Source organism: Pholcus phalangioides, unplaced genomic scaffold (genome assembly GCF_987345545.1).
Source record: "Pholcus phalangioides strain wild (caught in Gottingen) unplaced genomic scaffold, Ppha-v1.0 ptg000015l_1, whole genome shotgun sequence".
NCBI lineage: Eukaryota > Metazoa > Arthropoda > Arachnida > Araneae > Pholcidae > Pholcus > Pholcus phalangioides.
In genome coordinates, this window is record NW_028301608.1 from 24,998,100 (window position 1) to 25,021,865 (window position 23,766).

Consider the following 23,766-nt stretch of genomic DNA (forward strand, 5'->3'; position numbering starts at 1 on the left):
GCACATTTTATATGTCAATTTAGTCGTTCATCTGATCCCACAACCATTTTCGATTCCCTATTGAAAAAAAAAAAAATCCAGGTTGCTGCTGTAGCAGCCTAATACATGCCAACAACTATAATATAGTACCAGATTGAAGGGGAACCAGGAGTGACCTTTCATTAGTGACAAATTCTTAACTGGAAGACAAAGTTAGGAATTGTGAAGAGCGGTGATTGCTGATTCCAATCCGAGACGATTTTTTCACCATATTATAATTTTGATTTTGTATTATACAACTATTAATTGCACGAGGTGTGGTTGAAAGTATCACATAAAACAACTAGCACCATCTGTGTATAATTTTTACGTAAAAATTCACCCACCTTCTACATCACAAAATTCGTCAATAATTGGTGTATAATCCTTTCTTTATTCTCGCCATACGTATAATCCGTATTAAGAACCAAACACATACGTGGTTAACTTTCTACTTCAGAAATGAATGAATGGGGTTTTTAAGTGAGAGTGAGTGAGCGAGAGTGTTTTTTCAGGTGCTTGTAAAATAGCACCCAACACAAGAATAATAATAAAAATACCAACTCCATAGTAAACGCGTCGTAAATATGAAGATGGGACAATGGACATTGACAATAACAGAAATTCGTGAAAGCGAAACCATCATATTGTCATTGAAATTCGGCAGCAAAAATGGCAGACTTATGACTTCCTGAAAGTCCTTTTCTTTCATACATAATAACGATGCCCAATTTCCATATTTCCGCTTTTGTTGGTGCAACTGACCTCTACACGCACGAATATTTTTTTTCTCATATGAATAGTATATTTAATACATTTAAAAAAATTAAATTCGTTTAACTTAAGGTGAATTTCGTGGTCAATGAGACGCATTTATCATTATTGATGGCCTGTCCAATTGCATGAGAAGTAATTTGAATAAACACACACTCTCTGAAGAACTCTTACGCTTTCTTATTTAGATGCATTTGTTTTTGTTCGGACGCATGCAGCAGTATAGCGTGATTATGTACGAGGTGCATGTACGGTTAAGTAGTAGTTGTAGTATAACGTGATTGAATGTAGTTATATCCCGTGAAAATCGATCAGCGGGGAACTGTCAGAAACTCTTGTTTCCGAGTTTCGGAAACTATAATCGAGCTTCCAGCTGTGTTTACTTTGTGTGTATTAGTATTCTAAATCAGGTAGTGTGTTTCGGGTTTAAACCTCGGTCTGTTTCTTCTTCTGTACACAGACTGCTACTACTAGAGCAGATACCTTTCTCAGTCCCAAAAATAGTCTCGGAAAAAAGGAGATGTGAAATCAAAGAGTTGAAAGGTTGGAAACAATAATTTAACATGGTGTTTTGCTGGCGCAAAAGAAGTTAAAAATATGTTCGTTGTGGATACGAAAAAAAAAAAAGAATTATTAGAGATGAAAATAAAATCAAGGTTGCACTATTTAACGCTTATAACTGATTGTTTGATGCTCACTCAGTTTAGGAGAACTGAGGTCAGAATTTGTAGGGTTGGTTTAATATAAACTTCAAGTGAGTGTCTATTCTAGTAGTATTTCGATAGCATTAAACAAACGTGACGCGATCAAACCGTGAAACACGGTCACGGTAAAAATTAACGTATAAGAGTACCGAAGTGAGAATAATGGGTAATGCATTGGAAGCAGAATATTTACTCAGAATACTGTATATGTACTGTATAATCGTTTGAACTAGAATTAAAAAGATATCTGGATTTAAAAAGATATCCTCGAATTAAAAAGATATATATTCGAATTTTCGTGCCATAAATGCCTATTTCAACGTAGTTTTAAATTTATTTGTGATTTTCAGAGGCCATAATCTGTAAAACTTTTGGGCATTGAAAACTTCAAAAGAAGGGGTCTTTTCTAAAATTTTCCAACTCTCAGTATTGATTATCATAAGAAAGCCCCCCCCCCTTCCTAACTCTAGCCCCATTTAGACGTAAATAAGTAATCTGAGAGATGTTGCCATGCATCAACTTTGCTTTGACCGCATGGCGTTAGACGTGAATGATTTTGTTTCAGATGAACGCAGCCCGTTTTCTAACACGGACTGCGTTCATCTAAAGGACGGAGATTGACTTGGAAGTCTGGGGGGCACGATGATGATGATGTCAATTCATATATGCGTATATTCATTAGATCAGTCAACTTCACCTTTGAAGCTGGGGGGGGGGACCCCTCCCTCTCCCCCCCCCCCTTAGTATCTCCGTCCATGGTTAGAAAAGCAAAGGTAAACTAGAAATTTTTAAAATATTTTCTCCCTCAGACATTGGACTGCGTTGTATGTGTGTAGCTCACCGATAACTGTCTCAAGAGGTCATGAATTGACGTCATGGCTGACACAAGGCGGAGAAGGAGCAGACAGGGCTCCATGTTGTTTTGATTTTATTTTTTGTACTGCAAGCAACCATGGCTATTTATGAAACACATTTAGTATTCGATTAAATTGACCAGAGTAGCCCTCAGGGGCGTTTGACAGATCTGACCACACAGGGCCCGAAGCTTGAAAAAGTCCCGCATACGTGGTAATATTAAAAAGAAAAATATTAGTGTTCTATTTTTGTAGAAAAAAATTAGCCGTATTTCAACTATAGAAATGATAATTATTACTCCAAATAATACAGCAAATAAACGAGAATTATTCGCAACTCGAAAAAGCTCACAGATCATTTTCTCTGCTGGCTCCGCGTCTGGTAATGGTGGTCCTGGAACTGGCCTAATCCTGAGGGTCTACTAACATTTTATTTTGGGCTTGAAATAAATTTAACTTGGATAATAATGCAGTTATTGTAAACTATAATTAAAACAATTGACGGATTAAGTGAAACCAGTTTTTCAGCTAGTTTTTGGACCCTTAATACCATTGTTTTTAGTTATTTTTTCTTCCTTCCAAAAATTATAAATGCCTTGTTTAGTGACTATTTTAGGAATGTTTAGGGCCTTTTTGCCTGCCTATTTCGACCATTTTTAGTGCCTAAACGTCCGGGCTCTAATAGATGAAAGACATAATTTAAAGAAGTTATAAACATCTATAAAAAAATTATTATCTCTTAAATGCTTTATTTTATTTGAATAGTTTTATGATATGAAATGCACTTATATTCGATTTATTTTTCCCTTAATCTCATTTTAGTGTTATGAAGACGAATTAGAATATGATGCAAGACTTTAGTAACCAAATGATTTTCAAAATTTATCCATAGACAAGCAGAGTTATCGCACAGCCGCTGTGCAGTCGTGTGGGCATCGTCCTGAGGATTCAGGTTCGAACCCTGTTGACGGCACTGTGGTGGTCTTCCGAGTCGGTTTACCATTTGAAATAGTCTCTCCGCAGAGAGCAGGCAGACCTACAACCCGATACTGTCATAACATGAAAATTTAAGCATTTCCATCTTCAGAAAATGAAAGACAGATGTCAGAAACAGATGAACACGAAACAAGCGCAACTCGACAACATAAATACGTTAAGGTCACACGTACACTCGAAACACACATTCTGGTATGCGCCGATTCGTTAGAAATTCCGTAGAGGAATGTGTGTATACGAGGTGCATGTACGGTTAAGTAGTAGTATAGTTATCTCACAGATCATCGAAGGCTCCTGAACCACCGATTGACGACCGCTTTATTTTAGCAAACCATCTCATCGAGCAGCTTATCATTTATTGCGAGCCGATATCCCTGTTAAAAAGTCTCTCCGCAGAGAGCAACAGACATACAGCGGTAAAACTATCTGGTTATTGCACTTCCCTTACAATTCAAAATATAGATGGCAGCACTAAAATCGCCAGATATGGACTCGGACTGTTAGGTACATATGAACACTTCCGGCATAACTCGTTATACCTATGGCGATAGACCGGAGTTGGGCTCGATTTGAGAGAAAGAAGAAGAAAGCTCATCATTTAGAATCAATCGTGGCTGGAAACGTTTCACATGATAGCGGAAAAGATGTTCCAGTGTTTAAAAAAGGTCAAATCAATCAGCATTTATTAAGAATCAAATTGCAGGGTAGAAACCTGCAAATATCCAGCTGTTTATTATATTATTATTTATTATTCACTTGAAAAGTAAGGTTGACCATCAGTTTTTAGGAAAAGTTCTGTGTTATCTCCCCTGCAATATTTCTTTCTTTATCAATACCAACAGCGCCCTGGTTCTGTCTTGATACGAAACCTAAAACGATATAAATCACCTTTGTCAGGAAAGTGGTAAAAAATAGAGTCGAAAACCAATGATTTTGTAGTTCTCTATCTAAGCAATGCTATTCATAATGCTATTTATTATTATGCCGAATGTTTCGATCAAGTTGACGACCATGTTCTGCGGTGAAGACAAGACCATTTCGATTAAGGAGACAAGAGCTCAAACGCTTGGGACTCAACAGCCACGTTTTGAAGAGATAACTACGTTTTTGGTGAAACTAATCCGATAAAAGACTCCAGTTTTTACCAAGGAACATAAAGATTGGGGTTGTACAGATTGGTGGATCTGTCGTGGCGGATGCAACGAAATTAGCACGTGAAAAGAGGAAGAGACAAAAAGATGAGCCATTGCCCACTAAACCGTTATGCTTAGTCGGCTGTGGATAAGCAGTACACGGAGTATTAGACTCTACTTGTTTTGAACTCGCTTTGCAGGCTTCAAAAGGGGATGCTATGATCCGGATAGATAGAATCGCTCACAACCCTGGACTGATGCAAAATAATTTCCTAAGTTAACTCAAATGAGGCAGGGTTGTGTTGGAAAAAGTTAGCTAGCGTCCATCGCTTGGAACCTGAACTGGAGATCTACCATTCACCAAATCTCATCAAAATCCCGTATGTAACTGGTCAGTAAAGAATCGAAGGAACTATCCCTATCCCTGCAAGTATTGATACAAATCTGGTCAATAGAAATTATTTAACAAGAAAGACCTACAAAAAACAATGAATCGATAAATACGTTGATTGATCTACCGAATTTAAGGGACGTTTCTTGACCAGACAATGTATATTGAAATACGAAACAAATCGTAATTTTCTACGACCAATTAATTAATTCCAGAGCCTCGTTGATTTCTTCTTCCTCCGTCAACACCAATGTTAGTTAATGACACCCATGACAGTTAAATAAAATATATGAGAAATCATCGAAAAAATAAATTTCTGAGATGTGACATTTATTTTGAGAGTTGAAGGTTGTTGGAAGTCTTTTGATCGTTTCGATTCCTTCATTTCCCCGAGATCAATTTCCTTTCTACGTAAATGTGGTACTTCAAGAGCGAAATGGAGTTTCTTGATAGTAGTTTCGCCAGAATGTGGGTCACCATCGATCCACTTCTGTGGATCCACTTCCGCATACCCTTTCTCTACAGCCAGAAAATGCTCCTGCAGCGAGTGTTTTCATGGATCCAAAGAAAGCCCTCATTATTCATTTTATTGATTCGGAAGTGCTTAGCGGAGGAAAACATCAAACAACATCGCTTAATTTACATGAAATTATGAGCCCTTTTTTTACTTCTTTGACCCAAAAATATTGTAGGAGCCTCCAGTCTTCAATTTAATATTATGCTCTCGGTAATTTCGACAGAAACTTTTTATCAGAGAATTGAGTCAAAGTTGGAAGCAAATGAGTAAATTTTTGGCTAAATTTCTCTTTTTTTTGGGAATTTTCGGTGAATTTTCTTCTCTTTTCGATCTCTTTTTTGGTGAATTTTCTTCCTTTTTGATAATTTATTGAGACATGTTTTTTTTATCATTTTTTAGAATTTTTTTTCTTTTTTAGATAATTTTTTTCTCTTTTTGATAAATTTTGGGGAAATCTTCTTTTTAGAAACTTTTGGCAAATTTTCTTCCCTTCTTGGCCGTTTTTTGGCAATCTTTCTTCTTTATTGTAGTGACGTTTTAACTAAAAGTGCATTTAATTGTCACGACTCGTAACATGAATGGCAAGATTGGCTGTATTAATATATTGCATAATTTCATGAAAATATGAAATATTTCCAGGCAATATACCGCTATATATCCATTATAGTAATTTGCCAGGGAACTAAAATGTTTATTGAAAAAAAAGTTCATTTCAGAAAACAGCTCAAATTTGGAGAAAAACCAGAAACCTGAAATTCCTATAATAACACTCCGAGATTTTTTTTAATAACTTATTCATTTCATTCTATTTCATTTCATTTTCCCCCAATTTTTTTTAATTCACTCATTCTCAGAAGGATCTGGATAGTAAGAAGAACGATAGAGATAAATATTGGTTGTCACGTATTTATGAAAAATATACGAGATTTAATCTCAAGGTTATCTTAGAACAGAGCTAATCTCAAGTTGTAGACGGTGGTGCGGATATGGACTATAAACACATTTCTTGAGCCGTCCTTGACGAGATAAAGATTAACAGGAGAAAGTGGGTTAGCAAATGGGTCAATCGCTCGTGTTTTCCTTCGATTTGCGATTTGGCAATTGACGGTTCCACTGATTTACTAGTTACATAGAGATGTAGAGCAAGGTCAAGTACCATAGTTGATTCAAAGTTTCGCGATTTACACTAAAAATATCAATTAATTGTCGTCGTCGTCGTCCCTCCCATTAGAGTCAGTATTAATACAATAACGAGAAAACGCATACAGTAGTCTCGATAATTCGAGTCTCAAAACTTCGAGGTTCCGGATAATCCAAGATGCTGGAACTTTTCAAAATTTCTTTTAAAAACCTCTGTTTTTCGCCAAGTACGAACTTGTTTTTTCACTGTATTTATTTACATTATTTGTAAAATGGCAAGGTGGCACTTACATCACAAACAGGAGAAAAAAGGCACACACACAAAAATAAACAAAGGAATAAAATAAAATAAACAAGCAACTAAAATAAAAGAAAATTAAAACCACATAAAAGAACGTATCGCATTTCTCGTGAATGGTCTTGATTGCTAGACTATATATCACCAAGCACCAACTCTGGCCATATCACTATATTGCAATTTACTGCCATTAATGAGCGGGTTGGAAACGAAGCCATCAATTATCGTGATCGCCTCAAACTCGTTAGGAAAATACCTTTCCTCCGCCTGGGTTTGAACCTGGCAACCTTCGTGGTGGTAGACAAGCACCTTACCACCACGCCACTCGGGCACTTGACTCCTAGGCACCTCTATAGTAAGTTGATAATTGTGTAAAAAAATTAATATCGGGCTCTAGGGCGTGAGTTCCCCCTCCCTGTCAGTTTCTTTTAACCAGATTCTATGGGTCCTGGCAGTTGTGCCATTAATTAAGCCGTTGAATTAAGGGCAAAGTTGGTCGGAGTAAGAGAGCTTTTTTCTTTTACTTTTTTGATAATCAGAGTTTTCTGTAATCCAAAGTGGTATCAGTCCCGTTTTATCCCGTTTATCTCGTATTGTCGAGACTCCACTGTACATAGATTTGAATTTCTGTATTCCTTCCGCAGTAATTTAAAAGAAATTTTACGTTGCGTGAATAATGTGATGACCATTCAAACAGTAGTCTATAGTGATAGTGATAGGAACCGAGAGACACCCAGGCTCTGTCACACTCAGTGATATAAGCACATTGTCCCTGGGGACTCGGGTGCCTCCGGGGAAACCTAACCATTTATTGATCTTGAGAAAGATATATTACATACATGGGCAGGTGCCATTACGCACCTCGCCAAGTAGTCTATAGTGATAATTGCAAAAAATTTAAAAGGTTACAAAAATTTAAAGGGTTTGAACTTCAAGTCTGCGAATTAAGACACTTTTTTTACAATTGCAAGTAGTCTATAGTGGTAATTGCAATTGTAAAAAGTGTCTTAATTCGCAGACTTGAAGTTCAAACCCTTTAAATTTTTGTTTCAAAAAAATTTCAGTGTTCCCCGATGCCGTAAAAAGTCAGGAAAAAAAAACTATGGTCTAAAAACTGAAACACAACAAAAAAATATTACTTACGTTCTTTTCTTTTTTTGATTATTTTAATGATGCAATTTCTCATTCATATCATGTTACATCAAGTGACATTTTCGTCCGATGCCCGTAGAGGATAATATCAATGAACCTCTTTTTTCACATCACCATTAATATTCGAAATTCAAAGACTTCGAATTATTAAGATCCATTTTTCGTTAGAATTTAGTAAACCTGGAGTACAATCTTTGGTAATTGAAGTCTAAAAAACATTGGTGAAATGCTTAACAATATCTATGGCTATTAAACGTGATTTGTTGAATAATGTCTATATTTGTTCAATTTCTATCCTTTTTTTGGGAAAATTAGAAGAGCCTTCATAATCCGTAGACTGCTATTGATATTTTTTCCTTGGCTATGCATATCAAACGACACATATCGCTCTTCGGATAGGGGGATCCTGAAACGAATTTAACTCATACTTTCAATATTTGCTTTCTCAAGCTTAGACGTTTCTTTGAAGAGTCTTCTAAAGTCACCCCAATACCAACTCTAGAAATACGTCAGGGATTTTATTCGCATGAGTAACTGTGAGATCATTACTTGTAATAAAACTCATACTCGTATACCTATCGTTAATTCAAACCTCAAATTTGTGTTTTGCATCTCATCATTCGTCTTCTACGGGTGGTTCAAAATCTGTTTATTTTTGCATTATTTGAAAAAGGTTACAAAAGACAGCTACACACTACTCTGACGTGACGTGGGACCACGTTAGCGGCTTTACCACTTCGTGATAGCATTTGATATAATATACTCAGGTTCGAAAAAAAAAATTCTAATTTTTTTAACCAGTTTTTTTTTTATGTGAGTGTTTACGAGTTGAACTAGAAGTATGTGTACATGTACCGAACAGTCTGAGTGGATATTTAGTGTTGTATGTGATGATGTGGTGCCACCATCTGCATTTAAAATCATCATTGAAGTGCAATAATTGAATATATTTGTACGTTCTGTGGAGGGTCTGTTTCAGGGCTGGCCAAATCTCCAAAAATGTACATGCCCGAATAAATATTTTACATTCTCGAAAAACATTACTAAATATTATTACTGAATTTACTTATTTCATTGGAAAAATAATTTCTGCTTGTTAAAAAGAACGCCCAAGAGATAGCGTCATGTAGTATTTATTCACATAATTCCCTCTTCAACAAAATAATTCATATAGGATACACAAATTTTTAATATAAATCACCATCTGAATCTGCCTTATTACTGCTGCTAAACCACACATGCACCTCGTTCATATTCCTCTGCGGAACTTCTAACGAATTGGTATATGTGGAATGCGCATGTCCATATTGTGAACCTAACGTGAAGTTTGTTTCTGTGTAATGCTTATTATAGTGCTGTCATCTGCCATCTATTTTCCAAACTGCGAGTTAAGTGTGATGATTGCTGTTGCTCTCTGTGGCGAGACTTTTTAATGGGGAGATCGGTTAAAAAGTCTCGCAACAGGCCTACAGTGGTGAAATATTCAATCATCACACTTAACTCACAGTTCTAAAAATTGATCTGCCTTCCTTGCATCTGTTGACAAAACCAGCACAGAGTTTCCCAATCTTATTTGTCTTACCGCCCCTTGTCAGAATTTCTTTTTCCCTATCACCCCACCCTCTCGTTAAGGCGATTAGATTCAGGGTAAAATTTATCCATTTTTGGACTATCCATCCTGATCCTCATAAAAATTAATGCGGTCACCAATCAGAAATCCAAGATCAGTCAATTAAAAATTGTTTGCTCTGTTGTTGTCTTTTTTGAAAAAGAAGTCGATATAAGTTACTATTCGCTTCACTTTTTGAATCATGGCCTGTTTACGTTCCTGGACCTGACTTGGGCAGGTTCGAGGGCAGCAGCAAAACTAGCTGCAAAATATTTAGGGACCTAAAGAATAAAATATTTGTAAATTGTATTGAGCACATAATCCATCGCAAGTGCCTAGCAAAGTCCTAGCTAGAAATTAAATAACGATAACTAGTAGTTCCTAAATAACAATTATTTAGGATTTAGGAGCTACCGTCAACACACCTTTATTACACAGCTCGTCTAGGAAGTCCTTATAAGCCTTTCCTTCCGATTATGGAAACATAATTCAACTAGGGGGGGGGGAACGCATCCAAATATATGAATTGCCCATTTACGTCACACGCACGCATACGTAATTTATTTTAATAAGGGCTCCCTAGTAAACTTCTTGGACAAGCTGTATTTTTATATGCCATAAAAATTCCCTGTTTATCCTTATTACACACGCACCCATACAGTTATTGTGGTGAATCGCAAAACGATTGATTCCGGCCTTGTGGTAATTTCAGTAACAAAAAAATTAGGGTTTCAAAGATTTTATTTCAAATGTCAAAAAGAAGGGATGTTCAAGAAACACTTGCATCACCGCCAGTAATCATAATAAAAACACACAAGGGGTTTTAATTTTTTTGGGTTTCTTATTTCCCCCCGTCGGGCATGTACATGCCCCGTAAAGAATTTTTACATGCTCCGGGTTTGGCTGCCAATATATCTGTCCAGCCCTGGTCTTTTGCTCTATGCGACGAGTCCTTAAAACGAGGAGATCGGCTCGCATTCACGTCCTTTTAAAGTGGGACAAACCTGTTTCACTCAACGAGGTTCGAACCTAGATCCTCATGACGAGAGTCCAGCATGATTCCCACACGACCGCAGAGCGGTGAGCCTACGGTAAAAAAAAAAATTGGGTTTTCTAACTTGAGCATTTCATGAGCTGCACTTCCAAGCTTCCTTCTCCAAGCAAAACGAGCATATTTCATCAAAAAATTCATCCTCCGTTATAACAACACTATTTTGTCATCCATTGAATGTCGTTATAATCGAGTATGAATATTAGGAAATTGAAAGGCCTCTTATACTTTATTCTATAAAAAATCGATTTATTGACAGATAAAAAACACAAGTTTGGAATTGATTCCGAAAGGTCAATATCCTGCAAAGCACACGTAGATTAATGCGCGAATGTTTTCAAGTCGGTTACTCACCTGAGTCTCTCGAGTCCATTCATTCAAAACTTTTACGTTATATCTTTGAAACATGAGGTAGAATAACAATTACAGCTGACGCTAAACAAACTTTCGAACGGTAAAACACGAGACTTGGCAGAGAATCGCTGACGGGGCAAGGTTAATGACTGGCAAACTTTGTGTTAGCGGGACATTAAATGATACAGTTCTAACTACGCCCTGGATCAATTCATGCATACGTAAATTGCTGACAAGATGCCAAGAAAACGTGAACTGGAATATGACCACCACCCGGACATACACACGCGGGAAACATTTTTATTTTTATTACGTTTAATAAATTGTGGTAAATTGATCTAGAGTTGACCTTCAACTCACGAATTCCGCTAAATTGCCTGGGAAAAACCATCGAAATATCTCCGGATTTTCCCAGCTGCTGTGAGTGTAGGTTTATAGATCGGTTATATCTGTGGGAAAACTTCATGTTTTCAGGATTGGGTTCAGAAATTGCATTTGGGAACATTTAGAAGATAAATCGCTCAAAAAATAATAACTGAAGAAATTTTTTTTTTGTTTGCGAAATTCACTTTTTTCGCTCCTCATTTTTCACGATGTTAAATGATTATTTTTTCAAGTCAAGCTCTGAGATACACGTGTACGTACACGTACACACTGAGATACTAACTCAAATGGTTCTAGTAAAGATATTGGCCCATATTAATCAATTATTTAATTAAAAAGAATTATTTTAAAGAGCATTTTGACTTAAGCAGAGAAATCAATCAAATTTTTCAATAGTTTGTTTTGCTTTAGGAATGAGAAGGATAAAATCTTGATTATTCAGCGTGTAATTTATTATTATACAATGTATTTAATTCAAATTTTATTTATAAATACGTAATTAGATTTTAAAAGTTTGATATGAATCTTTCCATGTGGTCTCGCAAGTGATGGTGAATTTTCATCCAATAAATAGTATGCAATTACAAATTCAGACAATATACTGCAATGGTTATAGTGACGGACTCGAATCGCAAGGACCCGGGTTCGAACCCCACTTGCACCCCAGTGGTGGTCAGCTGAAACTGGTTTTCTGTGGCTCCCAACTTCGAGGCTCGAATGTGAGCCGATCTCCCCCACTAAAACACTTCGCCACAGAGAGCAACAGGCATGGGCGGAGATACGGGGGGGCGTCAAAGGTGGAGTCGACTGATCTAATGTATATATGAATATGAATTTACATCATCATCATCGTGCCCACCCCCAGACTTCCAAGTCTATCTCCGCCTATGACAACAAGCCTCTACAACGGTAAATATCTTCAATCTTTACACTTCACCCGTAGTTCGAAAAATAGATGGCAGCACTATAACGAACGTTATTCACTGAAACAAATTTCACGTTAAGGTTCGCAACACGCACATTCCAACAAGTGCCAATTCGTTAGAAGTTCCGTAAAGGAATATGGACGAGGTGCATGTGTATGGTTTAGTAGTGGTGTTTTTTGACTTTTTCGCCCAAAGCCAATTTTGACCCGTATTTTCTTCTCGTGGCCCCCATGTCTTATTCAGCCACTACTCCCCCCCCCCCCCCGCCCCCATTCAGGAATGAGACCATATCTACTTATAGAACTGATTTTTTTCGGTAAATTTATAGTAATAGCTAAAACTGACTAAAGCCGATAGAGCCTGGACCGTGTTCGGTTTAAAAGAAAGAAAGAAAGTAATAATAGTAGTAGTGGTAGGGAATTTATGGTTTTTGAAAAATTTATAATAGTCTCTGGACCCCTGTCTTCAGTGAGCTTCTTCAGTCTCTTGTCCTGATTCTATTCAGGGTCATTTGCACATCATCAGCCTCTGGGTAAAGTGATATTTTGGTTGGAGGGGGGGGGGCGCATATTTTTCTGGAAATATAATAGTTTACAACAGCGGTTCTCAACCTTTTTTGACTCGCGGAGCCCTTTCAGTATATAATTTTTATGGCAGACCCCTGTAGACCTCTTTTTTTATTTATCTATCAAATTTACTGATTTTTATTTATTTTCCTTGAATCACCGCGGAGCCCCTGAGAAGTGCACACGGAGCACCGGTTGAGAACCACTGGTTTACAGATTTACATACTTATGAGTTGTGAAAGTAATCACACATTTTCCCCGCCATGTTTTACACTTTAAAACTTTTTATTTCTTCACATCTACCTTTTTTCACATCAATCAGCCCCCCCCCCTCCCTTTTACCACCTTCCATAGCGTCCCCTTAACTTGATTGTTTTCCCCGTAGCCCTCATGGAATATGTCAGGAGACCCTAATGATCCTAAGTTCAAAGCCGCTGATGTACAGAATTGATTAGTTTGTGAAAAAGTGCAGCGAAGAAAGAACGAGTACGAATAAGAAATGAAAATTTTGGGCTTTAATCTATTTCACTCCCCGTTAGTGGACACTCTACATTGCGGGGGAGTATAATTAGGGAGCAATCTCTAATTATTTTTTTTTTCCGAACTCTAATTTATTAATTTTTGTTCATAAATCCAGAATCCATAATATTCAACGGTGATTATGTATAATCCTAAGCTCGTATTGGTAAATATAATGATCCGTCAATTGATTACATGCTTAACTGAACATCATGGCTATAGTCCAGGATGGTGATTCCGAATAGTAATATTGGTTTCGTTTGCACATGTTTGTACGAGTGAAGAAAGCCAACATTACAAGACTGATAATGGTTTTTACGTTTCGTCTTTTTCACGCTTACTTCAATTTAATGTAGTTTTTATAACGAAATGCGTGTAGTGCACGTATTATGTAATAGTAAAAATAATTAATTGGTTTAATGAAGAGAAGAAAAATTATAAATTTTTCTCATACTTATATCAAATTTTCCATTTTTATTTGTAGATTCTGCATAATCGCAGATAAAAATGATAAATGTGGTGAAATTTAATCAAACTCTTTTTATATGGAGATAAGTGATGATTATGCATAACCACCGTCCTGGTGTTCACTTTCACACACAATAACATATGCATATTAACATTAAAAATTATAGGTATATCGTATTTCACTGTACATTGTTCCTCCCCATTTTTTAGCTGACGTTCCCCTTTAACATACAAAATTTTTCGTCCCATGAGTGTTCGTTATCGAGAAATTAAATGTATTATGCAAATAAAAACGTAATTTCGTTTTAAAACGATGCTTATAAGTGCCCTTTCTGGTGGTACTAACAACGATTTAGAAGAGAGATATAACAACAGTATAAGCTTTGTGGTGTGTGATGGTGTTGCTATCTCTCGATATAACGCGATATTCCTTCTACAACGCTATTTTTTCTAATTCTGAAGAATATCGTCGTGTTGAGATTTCTCGGTATATAAAATCGGTTGCAGCTCACTCACTCTACATGCTTGTCATTTCGATTCCGACAAATACACATCATACCTATGCTCTTCTCAAAGAAAGCTTCCGTCTGATCACTGATCCGACCCTTCACTTTGACTCATCATAATTATGATTATACTGCACTGTATTACTTCTATACTACTTTTATATTACTACTACTTCTACTTAACCGCACATGTACTTCGTATGTATACCTCTACGGAATTTCTAATGAATTGGTGCATGGCGGAATGTGTGTTCTGAGAGTACGTGTGGCCCTAACTGTTTATGTTGTCAGACTTGTGTTTGTTTAGTGTCCTTGCTGCTGCATCCATCTGTCTTCCACATCTTGAAGTAAAGATGGTAAATGCTTGATATGTTATGTCAGTATCGTGCTGCTGGTCTGCATGCTTCATGCGGAGAGACTTTTTTTTTTAAACGAGGGACTAACTCGCATTCGCTCCTCGAAGTTGGAAAACCGCAGAAAACCAACTTCAGCCGACCACCAGTGAGGTCTCCTAAGTTGCATTGCTGAATTAGATCTGTTGATCTAGTTACAACTCTAAGATTTTTTTAAGGTATCCGACTACCTTTCTAGTCCCTTTTATTTAAAATGGTACTGGAGTGAAATTTAATAACATTTTTTTGATAGATAGTGTCCTAAAATTGTGAAAACAATAATAAATATTGGACTACCTATGTCATTTGCTATGAAAAGGTAATTTTCATGGTAAATTTCAAACAAAATTCATGTGATTTTCGAAAAACGATTGTGAAAAAAAACTATGGATCGAATTTTTTGTCATTTTCACAGTTTATTCAACTGGTAATGGTGCAGGTTATGAACCAAAATTTAAAGGATTGTATGATATGTTCATAAGTTACACTCAAATTTTCTTAATGTACGTATGAAATGTTTGAAATTTCATTCTACATATCGTGTTTAAAATACTGTAATTAGACAAATACATGTGATAGACCTTAGATTTTAATTCATAAACTCAATAATACAGATGGGCAAAAAAGAAACTTTAAAAATGCATAAAAACCGGAAAAATAACAGAAATAAAAAATGGTTTGTAGGGTTAGCATCACTAAAGGTCAAGGAAATTTTTTTTCAAGATAGGGGAAAAATAACTAAAAAACTGCCGTTAGGTGGCACTGACGTACACGAGTCAAAGAAAATATTCACAAAGAATGAACAGAATGCCTCTAAATTGTTCATTACAGCAGTATGTGTTCCACATGACCACAACCGCAGGGGATAACACATTGCAGGCGAGTCACAAATCTAGCAAAGGAAGGGTGCAGCAGCTCCACATACACGGTTTACAACGGTGAAGTGGTTGTGGATTAGGAACGTTAGTTCTTATAACCGTGTCATTTGCATATTTCCACCGAAGTCGCTCGTACCAGTGTCAACTAGCGGCTGTTTTTCAAGTTGTTTTTTGGTTTTTTTCCTGTCTTGAAAAAATTCCCGTGACCTAGCGATGCTAACCCTGCAAACAGTTTTTTATTTCGGTTATTTTTCCAGTTTTTATGAATTTTTAAAGTTTCTACGGACTTTTTGCCCACCCTGTATATATTTACTAGAATATAATATTAAAATTTCGTAATGATACAATGAATAGATTTTTAGAAATCGTGTTTCAAGTAAAATTTCAAAAATAGCATTTTTTGTTAAAGGCGTTTAAAATTTTTTTTCACGGATTACTTGTACGTAGAAACGTAACTTCGGTTATGAGCGTCATATAAGCATAACAAGGCCTGTTTTTGAATCACAAAAATAGGGATTTCTTAAAAAATTAACAAATAAAAATCGATATTTTCTTCCAAAATGACGTTTTGAACGTAGTCGGATATCTTAACAGAGTATGCTTATGCTGACGCTTTTTCAGCTGATCAGGTACCGCTTTGTGTTGATTAGTCGTTACGGACTTGGACCGATAGTGGATGTTACAAAATTAATGTATTTCTATTTGAAATTTTAAAAAAAACTCCTGTTTTCCGTGATGCTGTTATAATGCTGCCATCTGCCATCTATTTTTCGAACTATGAATGTAGTGTAGCGATTAAATATTTTACTGTTGTAGGCCTGTTGCTCTCTGTCGAGAGACTTTTTAATGGGGGAGATAGGCAAGCATTCGCGCCTCGTAGTTGGGGTACCACAGAAAACAAACTTCAGCTGCCCACCATTGGTGGGGTTCGAACTCGGGTCCTTGCGATGTGAGTCCCGTCACTATGACCAGTGCAGTACATTGTCCAAATTTGTAATTACATACTATTTATTAGATGAAAATTCACCATCACTTCCGAGACCCACAAGAAAAGATTCAGATCAATCTTTACTCGAGTTCTTTTATTGAGCATCTTGTGTATGAGTTTCCCTGCATTTAATTCCTCTTTTTGAACAGTGTGTGTTCAAGATGTGTGTGTGTGTATATATAAATAAAATAACTTAGCTAGAATTTGTTGTAACGATGAAAACTGCCTTTATAGCTAAAGTGAATTGCAGAGAAATTGCGAATTTTCATTTGCTCAAATTCCTGATAATATACAGTATCTAATTTTCGAAAGACTGCGAAAAAAGGGAGGCCTCACGATGCATGATAATGAGGTAACCGGACAACACAAAAAAATTACATGGAAAATAAAAGCTTCATTTTCAGAAATGTTTTTCGGGGAAAAACCTTTCAAGAGAACCCTCCGATATGTCATTTATTAACAGAAACGTTCAAGGAAACACTTGTGATGAATATTTTATGAGCTGGTTTTCGGTTGAAAAATTAGGACCAAATATACCACAACTGCACACACCATGACTGATACTCTAGTACTACTTAACCGTACATGCATCTCATACACATTCCTCTACGGAATTTTTAGCGAATCGGAACATGTCAGCATGTGCATGGATGTGTTGTGAACCTGACGTTAAGTTTTGTTTCTGTGTAATGCTTGCTATGTGTAGTGTGCTGCCATCTGCCATCAATATTTAAACTATGAGTGAAGTGTAATGATTGAATAATTGTACCGTTGTAGGTCTCTGTGACGAGACTTTTCAACTAGGAGATTCAATTTAAGCCGGCTGCCACTATGGGGTTCAAACCCGGCTCCTCGCGATGCGAGTCCGTCACTATGACCACACGACCACCACAGCGGCTATCGCGACTATTCAACGAGGGCGGCGTTCCATAACATCCAAATGAATGGTTAATTCAGAGACTAGGCAGCAGCCTTCTCTAATGAAGGCGTAGGAAAAGAGTTCCATAATGGAAGAGATGTCATTTTTTTCTGAAAGATTCCAAGTTACGTAGAAATGTACCAGAGGAAAGCCGTACCCACATTTTATATCCAAAATAATTGGTATGGATTCATTTTTATTTCTTATTTCAACTCAAACGGATATTCGAAAAAAAAAAAAAAACTACGTTACTCACTACTACTTTACCGCACACGAACTCCGGTCATATATCGCCATATGGCAATTTCCAACCAGTGGAGTTGGGTGGGAAATAAAGGCTCCATCCATCGGTGGTCACCCGAGGCTCGGTAGGTAAAGAACTTTCTTCTGATGTTCTATGCCTGGATTCGAACCCATGGACCTTGATGGTAACCTTCACATAGTGGAAGACGTGCCACTCGGGCTACGTAACTCACTGCCACGGCAAATTCATTTAACTGAGATTGTTCATCTCGCCTCGCCCAATAGTCACTTGTATCAATCGATACTTAACGGTTTAAAAAACAAAAACCTGCATAAAAAGGGAGTGTCTCGGAGACAAAAGTTCATCGTTATTACGAGTTCTTCTCAATGTTTCCCCAACGTGAGTGGTTGGTATCATCAGGAGGTATCAAAGTTGAACAGATTTCGAAGAGAACTAAGAAAAGGGAATCGTACTCGGCAACCAGCCCTCTGACCCAGGAAACTCTTTCTTTCCATTTGACGACGTCCACGAGAACCTCATCAGTTACTGCATTTGGATTCTCAAACTGTGCGCCGCTGCGGCCCTGACAAAAGTTTTTCAAAATGATTCCTTGTTAAACTGTTTAGGGAAACCGAGGATAAGCGTTGATTGGGGAAATGGGTGCCACGGGTGAAAAAAGTCTGACAACCCCGGAGTTGCAATTTCCGCTATTACAGTATTCGTTAAAACAGGATTCTACTGTAATATTGAAACTTTGTCCTCTTAAAATACTGGATGAATGTGGAATAGTTTTCTTCTTTCACAATTAAATATAATTGTTCATTATTATATCTGATAATGTTCATCCTCATCACCAAAAGATCGGAAATTTTCAAATAAAAATTTAATTTTTCAAACTGCATTGTCTTTTCTTCATATATTCCTCGTACCGTCCTGAGCAAACGTCCAATAATAATTAATCACGCAACACAAATGCTGATTATTTCAGATAATGTAGTTTAAAAAAAGTAAAAAAATTTTTCATCTTAAAATTATACATAACTTCTTTTTCAGAAATTTTTTTCTTTTATTCTGAGGCTTTTAATTTCTTTTTCTTCTTGAGCAGTTTGTTGACTGGTCACCAATTATCATAAATAATTAGCTAAGCAATATATTTTAATTAGTCTTTAGACATCTATAATCCCAGCTATATCTCTACCCCAGATGGCAAGCTTCTTTACATCATACAAAGCGTCACTAAGAAGCCGTCTTAAAGTTTAACAACAAAAGCTATATATACAGTCGAATCCCGTTTTAACGAATACCGTTATAGCGAAAATCTCGTTTTAACGAACACTTTTCTAATCTCACAGATAAGTTTACATAGGAATAATACAAAATCCTGGAATTCCTTTATAACGAAATTTCGTTATGACGAAGTTGTTTCTCCGGTTTCTTGGAGTTCGTTATAACGAGATTCAGCTGTACAACTATGATAATTTCACAACTGAAATATTATCATAATAATCTAAACTTATCATTCACATTTAAAATTTCCATAAAAAAATTGTATTTTTTAACATATAATTGGAGACTAAATCGATATCCTTCCGTATGGCATCCGATAATCGAACAGATGGTACCGGATGTAAATGGTTTAATGATAACGTTATCAGTTAAGAACTGCCCAACTTCTCAATATTGGATGTTTCCTATATAACCAGGTATTCTTATTGATGCGTATTTGAAAATTTATGTTCTATTAAATACGAAAAAATCTGATTTTTCTTAAAAAAAGAAATGTTTATATGCTTAATATTATGAGAAATATGTGTATTATCGGTATCTCTCTCTCCCCGAATGACAATAGTGAATCTCCGCTGATTGTGCCTAAATATACCTGCTTTAGTTAATACGCAGTAAACAAAAAACACATATGGTTCGATTAATTAATAAATGTATTTAATCCACTATGGTCCACCTCAATAGAAACGTATTGAAGAAAATTATTTTTTAAAAAGTACGGGTGTAAATTGGTGCTATTAGCATATTTTTAATTTTGAAACAATACAACGCAGCAATTTAATTTATTGATTTGGATCTTTTTTAGTTAGCCAAAATGGTTAATTAAAGATAAAATATGCAATTTGCCTTGATTTTAATGTTATCTATGAAGAGATAAAAATCTTGCTCAGCAAAGTTGAATAGTTTCTACCTTGAGTTTCATTTCTACTCCCTTTAATATATCTGGTGTGATTTTATAAATCTCTAAACACGTAAAATATTTCGGTAGCTCTCAAAAAGTGACACCAACAAGGAATCGACTCTTTCTTGTTGAAAATAAAAAACGTTTAGCTTTCACATAAACCATATTTTTTACTGAAATTACATTAAAAGATGCACTTTCTAAAATTCCAAAAATTTGAGGAAGGAAATGAGTATAATAGCGTTTTTTTTACCATGTAATTTGCCATGTATATTCAAGTATGCACGGAACCATATAGGATAAATGATAATGAATATTCTAATAATTAATTCTGATAATTAATAAATGTTCTATTAAATACGAATAAATATGAATTTTTTTAAAGGAATATTTATGTGTTTAATATCGTGAAAACATATATTTATGTATAATTTTTGTTTAATCAGTATTCTAATAAGAACCGTAAATCTCCGTTAAAAATGTTTAGTATATAGTAAATATGCTGGTTTTAGTTAAAATATGCCGGCTTTAGTTAAATACGCAGTATATAAAACTACACATATGGTTCGATCAATCAACAAATGTGTTTAATTATAATAAGTATTGTATCTGGCTTTGGCGTCATTTCCGATTAACTTTGTTGTTATTATGATAGACCAAGGTCAAAGTTGAATGAGGCTTCGTGCCAGCTGGTCTGGCATTCATCCTAATCCCATTCAAGTGATCCGATTGCACCACAAGATCGATAAAGACACAGCCGAAAAGGTCATCGAAATTGATATTCCAAACTACAAAAGTAAAAACCATTCGTATGTTATCGGAAAAAGGATGGAATATGTCCGGACAATCGGCCGTAAATCGGTGTTGACTTACTTACCTCTGCCTTCTAATTAAGAAGCCGGATGATGATGATAAAAGGGAGGCATCATTTTCTCTCGAAGCGACCTCGAAATCGAATTCACTGTTGTCGTCGCTGTCTCTTGATGGAAAAAGACCCGTTCTCTTTCATTATCTTAAGAATTCCCATCGTGGCGTTTTCTAATAACAAGGTGGTGGGGCATCCACAGACATGGATGCAAAGGGCTCAGCAATAACGTTATTAGTTAAGAACTGTCCGACTCCAATATTTGATATATTTCCTATACCATCGCGTATTCTTATTACTTTATCTTTGAAAATCTGTGTTCTTTCAAATACAAATAAATATGATTTTTTGTAAAGGAGTATCTATGCGCTTTAAATTATGAAAAAAACAATGTATTTATGTATAATTTTTGTTTAATCAGTATCCAAATAAAACCGTGAATCTCCGTTTAAAATGTGTGATACATAGTAAATATACCGGCTTTAGTTAAATACGCGGTACACAGGACCACACATATGGTTAGATTAATCAATAAATGTACTTAATTATAATGAGTATTGTATCTGGTCCTGACGTCATTTCCGATGAACTTTGTTTGTTATTATGATAGACGAAGGTCAAAGTTGAATGAGGCTTCGTGCCAGCTGGTTTGACATTCATCCTAATCCCATTCAAGTGATCCGATTCTCATTACACCACAAGATCGACAAGACACAACCGAAAAGGTCATCGAAATTGACATTCCAAACTACAAAAATAAAAACTATCCGTATGTTATCAGGAAAAAAGGACGTAAAATATGTGCGGTCAATCGACCGTGAATCGGTGTTGACTTACCTCTACCTTCTAATTAAGAAGCCGGATGATGATAAAGAGAGGCTTCAGTTTCGAAGCCACCTCGAAATTGAATTCGCTGTTGTCGTCGCTGTCTCTTGATGGAGAGCGATGATGGAATTCAAAATAGAAGACCGGTTCCCTATTGTTACCTTAAGAATTTCCATCGTGGTGTTTTCTAACAACAAGATGGCGGAGACGTAGTTCCGCAGACAAGGACCGATCCGCCATTGCACTGCAGTAACTCGGTTGACTTGCGCGAAGGGGTGTCTTTTCGTTCTGGGATAGCGCTGGGGTCGACCCTGTGTGTGTGTATGTATGTATATATATATTGCGCTAACACATCCACAAAGGAACGATGGACATACCGACCCTCTCTCACCAACTTTCGTCAATGCTCTTGCTCGTGTGCGCAAACGCCCCCCTTCGAAAACCACCCCTTAGTTCATGGTCGTCCTATTACGTTGAGCTGCCATGGTTACTAGAGGATCGATATTTTGCTGCTTTTTCTGGGATATATGGAAGCACAACCTTCTCCTTTCAACCTCACTTCGAATGATTCTCTCTCTCTCTCTCTCTTCAAGTATTTTTCTCAAAGAGAAAGAGAGAGAGGAGAATCTCTCTCCCTCTTTGACGTCATTGGTTGCGGAATCCATAAGGTTGAAAGAAAGAAAAAAGTATGAGATGCATTAAAAAGATTTAAGCATAAAAAAACCATTATATACAAAGACCTTTTCAATATGTCCCTTTTGAAGAAGAAATAAGCTATTTCTATTTTAAATATCAGAAGTCGTTTCGTAATTCCCAAGCTATTAAAATTAGGAGAGAAACGATTTGCATCGGAATGAAGAGTCAGTGGGAAATCCCATCATCGCGTTTTGGATTAGATAATCCTCAAGAAAAAATTTATCAATTCAAATTTAAAATGTTTGAGGGATTTTCAATATCGCGCTGAGAATTAAATTTAAATCTTGTACGTCATTGAGGCCGGGAAATTAACAAAATATATACGGACGGGTTATTAATCACTTAATTAATTAACACAGCTGAGTCAGAGTTATTTATAGCACAAGTGGATTAGTGATCTTTCTCTGGTCTCGGATAATTATTCATAATTTGTAATTTAATAAAAACCTATTGTGTACGTCAGTGTAGTCAGTTTTCACCGGCCATGTAATATATTCTAAAGGGGACCACGAGGGAAAATTAAGAAAAATGGGGAGCATGGCTGGTGGTTATGGGGGATTATGCCTTTAAAGAACAATATGTGAATCATTTAGAAGTGAAATATGGCTATAAAAATGTAATTTCTCTGAGAATAAGTAGAAAGGGCTTCTCTTTTGAATGTTTGGGGGCCCTGATTTAGACTGCTGGAGCACAAAAAACAATATGGTTCAAAGAGGGCCGCGGTTGAAAAATGTTAACCCTTTCACTCTTTGACGTCAATGACTGCAATGTATGTACATATATATATAGGGTGTTGTAAAAAGGGGTTCAAGTACGAAAAAAAATCATTACACAAAGCTTTTCGATATTTCCCCTTGGAGAAGAAATAAGACTTTTCCTATATTTTAAATATCTGAAGTCGTTTCGTAATTCTCACGCTATTAAAGTGATAAGCTGATTAGCATCGGAATGAGAAGTCAGTGGGAAATCTCATCACACATCGCGTTCTGGATTAGATGATCCTCAAGAAAACAGTTGTTTGTCCCCAAACTTGTGCCGTCATCTGGAAATGGTAAAGTAGTTACACAACCTTTATATTTTAAACTACCAACAACTTACGTAAGGGATCTTACGGATTTAAAAAGAAAGTGGTACTCTCTCTCTCTCTCTCTCTTTTCTTTTCTTCTTGAAGACACTGTCAATCATGGAAGTGTTAAAAATAAGGAAAGCCCCCCCACCCCCCTTTCTGGATGTTGGTCTGGTTTAGACTGGGCACAAAATAAAATATGATCAGGGAGGCGGGGCTACAGGCAGAAAATTTTGAGAAATATTGGTGCATGTGAATGATTAAAATTTTAAATATATGAAGAGTAATTTAAGGATCTTCATTTGACTACATATTTAATACGATAACATACTCTACATAACATTTAAA

The 23,766-nt window shown here is 36.2% G+C and overlaps 1 protein-coding gene across 1 annotated transcript in view; it reads right to left on the bottom strand.

Moving 5' to 3' along the window:
• Syt1 (Synaptotagmin 1) overlaps nt 1-22,061 on the bottom strand; it is a 41,174-nt gene extending 19,113 nt beyond the window's left edge. Inside the window, exon 1 of the mRNA XM_089243233.1 lies at nt 21,669-22,061. The gene's annotated coding sequence lies outside the window, so the exon portion shown is untranslated. The remainder of the gene's footprint in view (nt 1-21,668) is intronic.
• Nucleotides 22,062-23,766: the final 1,705 nt, after the last annotated feature.